We start from the raw sequence: 6,000 nt of genomic DNA on the forward strand, positions 1-6,000 counted from the left end.
CAGATAAAGCAGCACCTCACGACAACGCCTCTCCCCTATTCGACCTTGATAATTTGTGTGTATGCACTGATATGTAGACTACGTGTGCCTTTTAAAGAATGTATGCAGTTCTGTCCTTGAGCTGTTCTAGTCTATTAATGTTCTGTATTATGTCATGTTTCATGTTCTGTGTGGACCCCTGGAAGAGTAGCTGCTGCTTTCGCAACAGTTAATGGGGATCCAAATAAAAATGATTAAATAACTTCCTTCCCAGAGCACAAAGACATCTTTCTCTTCCATAGGAGGATTTTAGACAGGGGGGGTTGTGTCTCTGTTTTGTAAATGAGTGCTTCCTCAAATTGTCCCACATACAGATTCACATAGTTAGGAGCAAAGGGGAGCCCATGGCCACACCCCGAATTTGGAGGAAAAAGTCTGACTCAAAGACAAAGTAGTTGTTGGATAATATCAGTTCAGTCAGTTGCAGGATGCATTCATTGGATGGAGCAAGGGTAGGGTCTCTCTGCTGGAGAGGTGTTGCAGTGCCCACAAGCCGTCCATGTGTAGGATGTTAGTGTACAAACTCTCTACATCAAAAGTGGCCAGCAGGGTGCCTTTTGGTATCCTACCTAGGCCCGCTATCAATGAGATCATGAGACTGGTGTCTTTGTCATAAGATGGGAGATTCACAACCATCGGTTTGATGTGGGAGTCCACAAAAATGCAATTCCTTTTCCTTTGTCACATTTTTTTCATGAAATTGAGCGATCTGATTCTAAATCCGATTCTAAATCTACTCAGGTTATCATAGGATTTGTGATTCTGGTTGTCTTTCAGGAGGTCACCAACATCACTTTCAACAATCCTGCAGAAGTTTTCTATGATACTAACTGATGGTGGGGTTTACTAACATCTGTCTGAGCTTACTGAACTAAAATCCACAAATAGCAGTTGAGCATAGGCCTTGGGGTTCTCCAGATGTTGCGGGATGTGATGCACTATAATGAGGATTGCATCATCAGTGCCACATCGGAACAAATTTTTTCACCGAGTTCCCAGTTGACTTGAAAGCCCAGAAGTCAAACATCTGAGATTTTCGAGTTCTGATGGGGTTTCAAGAGAACTCGGAAACTCGGATCCTCTGAATTAAAAATTGTGTAAGTTTTTTTGCATAGAACGTCCTACAGGTTGATTTTGATACATTCCAATTCGGAAACTGGAGCTTATCTTTCTATGAGTTTCCATGTCAAAAATATCTGTGTTTCCGAGTTCCGAGTTGTCTTGAACACGGCACAACTTCCGAGTTGTCTTGATCACATCATATACGCTATGCAAGTGACACATCATTTTCCAGGAAGAAGCCTTGTAGGTTTTATTCTATTGTAGGCTTTTTGAATGGTCTTCAGCGCAAAAAATAAAATAAAAGGCATCTGGCAGAAGTAAATTAATTCACAAACATAATTTTATATATACACTATATATACAAAAGTATGTGGACACTACTTCAAATTTGTGGATTTGGCTATTTCAGCCACACCTGTTGCTGACAGGTGCATAAAATCGAGCATATAGCCATACAATTTCCATAGACAAACTTTGGCAGAATATCCTTTGTGAAGAGCTCAGTAACTTTCAACTTGGCACCGTCATAGAATGCCACCTTTCCAAGAAGTCGGTTTGTAAAATTTCTGCCCTGTTAGCGCTGCCACTGTTAACTGTAAGTGCTCTTATTGTGGTTTGTCGAGATCGGTGTGGAAGAACTTGACTGGCCTGCAGAGAACCCTGACCTCAACCCCATCGAACACCTTTGGGATGAATTGGAACACCGACTGAGAACCAAGCCTAATCGCCCAACATCAGTGTTCGACCTCACTAATGCTCTTGTGGCTGAGTGGAAGCAAGTCCCCGCAGCAATCTTCCAACATCTAGTGGAAAGCCTTCCCAGAAGAGTGGAGTCTGTTATAGCAGCAAAGGGGGAACCAACTCCATATTAATGCCCATGATTTTGGAATGAGATGTTCGACAACAACTGTCCACATACTTTTGGTGATGTAGTGTACACACCATATACACACTCACACACACTACATTGACACGCCCACACAAAACCCACACACATTCACTACATACATACACACACACACATACATGCATACCGACACAACATAAACACACACAAACACACACACACACACACTTTTACAGTCATTGTTTGCTGCTGCTACTCTGTTCTTTATTCTACTCTTATTATCTATCCTGATGCCTTTAAACTTTACCCTGCCTTCATATACATATCTATCTCAAATATCTCATACCACTGCACACTGATCTGGAACTGGTACTCCCTGTATATAGCTCCACGTTGTTCTGGTACTGGTACTTCCTGTATATAGCTCCACATTGATCTTGTACTGGTACTTCCTGTATATAGCTCCATTCTTGTGTATTTTATTTAATTCCTCTTATATTACTATTTGTATTTATTTTTTTAATGATTTTTTTTTACTCTGCTTCATTGGGAAGTGCTTGTAAGCAAGCATTTCACAGTAAAGTGGCCTAACCAATCAGAGCGCTGATGTTACACCAGTTATATTCGGCACATGTGACAAATAAGATTGGGTGAATGGAAAGCGAATCAGCTAATTGGGCAAATTTGTTACCACTCAAGACCGTTTTGCGTGGCTCATTAGGCTGCACGATGAGTCGATTGTTGACAACTAGCATTTTAGCTAGTGTTTTTTAGACTGCATATGTCAAGGTGTAGGGCATTCAAGGAGTTGGTATGATGGGAATCATTGATGTCATCAGCTTCTCCCCTTGCTTGAGGAACAATAGAGGAGCAATAGAGAAGAAAAGAGGAAAGGCCCAAAGCGAGATTTAGTTAGAGGGCCCCCTACCTCATGGCAAAACATTTTAGTGGACCCCCTCTTGATGGTGGAGTTTTTTTTTTTTTAAATAGTTAATTTCTTGCTATTCCGCAATTCAAATGTTGCAATTTTATAAAAATGATTTATTAAACTATACTAATTTTGCCATGGGCAGAGATTTTTTTGTTTTGCAGGTTTACACCTAATTTCCTGCAATTCTACCCATTTATCCATGGGGTGGAGAGACATTTTTTCAGTTTTAAATTTAATTTCCTACAATTCTACATATTTTGCCATGACTTATGCCATGTTTATATCACATCTGAGTGAGAATGAGTAACAAAATCAATTGGGAACCATTGGAGGTCAGGGCCCCTGGGCACGTGCTCGGTCGGTATTTGCGCATGATCACCACAAGTTTAGATAGCTGGCTAGACTAACTACAAATCAAGAAATTGACATGGCTAATTGTCAGCTAATTGAAAGACTGACAAAACAAGAGAAAAACTGCTGACGCACAACCAGATTTGGTCCCACCTGATCTCACCTGTTTTCAATTATTGGGCTTGTTCGACATTGTAGGTGACTACCGACTGACTGGTCTACAAATCACCTTGCACCATAAATAACTACTCCTTATTAATTGTAGATCAGTCAGCCACCATATACTCACAATGCATCATGGATTTGATGCTGTCGAACATGGCCATTGAGGACATGTATTCCATTGTTAGAGCGGTCACTCTGCTATCTTGTCAATATAATAGATTATCTATGGTCTAACCAAACAGAGTGCTGATGTTACACCCATCACTGCTGATCCACCCACTTTTTTTGCAACGCCCACTTTCAGACACTCCTAGAAGAGTAAATTTAGAGCAGCTAAATTATTAAAGACGATGTTACACAAGCCGTAGCACGAGCGTAGCCGGTTTGTCTTTTACCAAAACCATTGGGCGCGTTCGAGCGGATCACTTTTTTGTCAAGACGTGGACCAACGTTGGTTACAGCCTTTCAAAGTGTGTTGTATTATGGGTATCCAAATTGTCTGACTTGTGACTACATGTTGACTGCGTGACCTTTACAACAAATCAAAGTTTATTTGTCACGTGTGCTGAATACAACAGGTGTAGACTTTACAGTGAAATGATTACTTACAGGCTTTAACCAACAGTGCAAAAAAGCTATTAGGTGGACAATAGCCATGTGATCAACAACCACGTGATCAAAGGTCATGAACTTTTGACTGCAGTCGATTGGACATTCCTGCAGTTGCTCTTCACCAACTGCAACTTGAAGTCATGACCATAGAGATGGAAAGAGGCCTCATCGTTGTATCCGTGCCAGTATGGCATCTGTGATAGTATGGGCAGCACCATTGAGGCTATCTCCAGTTTGAAGAAGTTTGGCTAATCCCTCCTGATGACCTGGTTGGACATGACTCCAACAGTTGGAAGTTGATTACATTAAAATGGTGGAAGCCCTCAATGGCGATGCCCATGCCAATATGGCCTTTTGGCCACTAGAGGCCTCTATTATTCTCTATGGTCGGAACCAAAGCATTGTGGGAGACAACCTTCTGTTCTTTTGGAAGCGAAAGGCACTACATGTTCATAAATGGTTGATGTCCCACCTATCATTGGTTATTATCAATACATGTGTACTATTTATAGCTTAAATACATATTTATCCTTATATCCTTACAATCTAATTACATTCTGTATACATCTGGCTCTTCTTTGGACACTGTAACAAACCTCCAAACGAGCTTCAATGCCATACAACTCTTATTCCGTGGCCTCCAACTGCTCTTAAATGCTAGTAAAACTAAATGCATGCTCTTCAACCGATCGCTGCCCGCACCCGCCTGCTCGACTAGCATCACTACTCTGGACGGTTCTGACTTAGAATATGTGGACAACTACAAATACCTAGGTGTCTGGTTAGACACTAAAGTCTCCTTCCAGACTCACATTAAGCAACTCCAATCCAAAATTAAATCAAGAATTGGCTTCCTATTTCACAACAAAGCCTCCTTCACTCATGCTGGCAAACATACCCTTGTAAAACTGACTATCCTACTGATCCTTGACTCGGCGATGTCATTTACAAAATAGCCTCCAACACTCTACTCAGCAAACTGGATGAAGTCTATCACAGTGCCATCCGTTTTGTCACCAAAGCCCCATATACTACCCACCACTGCGACCTGTATGCTCTCGTTGGCTGACCCTCGCTACATATTAGTCGCCAAATCCACTGGCTCCAGGTCATCTATAAGTCTTTGCTAGGTAAAGCCCCGCCTTATCTCAGCTCACTGGTCACCATAGCAACACCCACCCATCCCCAAAGCCAACATTTTCTTTGGCCGCCTTTCCTTCCAGTTCTTTGCTGCCAATGATTGTGTTGGGGTAGGTTCCTTGTTCATTGTCAATCATTGGCTTATTGGTGAAATTAGCAATCAGACAATATCTTCTTTAAGTAATTCAATCAAACCTTTATTTATGCAATTGCAGACAGAAGTTGACAAAGGAAACACAGCACGCATGCTTCAGAGTAAGTTCTGCAAAATAAAAAAGGTCAAAGTTGCTTTAATATGCTTGCAGTCAACCCCTAGTGATGCAACTGCCTACATCAACACCTTCTACTCACGAGACCAAGCCCATGCATATACAGTTATACAAACTTGCAGGAGAAAACAATAGTACAGTGTTTTCTAAGGGCTCAGCAGTAATTTCCATTCCCGTGTGGCTTACAGCGGTGTGTCTGACTTGTCTCTTATCTATTTACTCCACTGCAGGTTTCTGTGTCTTTTAGCCTTGAGGTGCTTTCTCACAGACTCCCTGTTCTGACTGCAATAGATCACACATCTCTCAGACCGTTTCTTATAAGAGGCAGAGCCTAGAAAAAAACTGGACACTGTGTAACAAAATGCGGAACAGTATTAAACCCTTTTATGCATAATTTGTTTAGTGGGGGAACCAGGGACCCTCTGCACACATCAACAACTGACACCCACGAAGCGTCGTTACCCATCGCTCCACAAAAGCCACGGCCCTTGCAGAGCAAGGGGAAACCCTACTTCAAGTCTCAGAGCATGTGACGTAACCGATTGAAACGCTATTAGCGCGTACCCGCTAACTAGCTAGCCATT

This window comes from Salvelinus fontinalis, chromosome 7 (assembly GCF_029448725.1).
Source record: "Salvelinus fontinalis isolate EN_2023a chromosome 7, ASM2944872v1, whole genome shotgun sequence".
Classification (NCBI taxonomy): Eukaryota; Metazoa; Chordata; class Actinopteri; order Salmoniformes; family Salmonidae; genus Salvelinus; species Salvelinus fontinalis.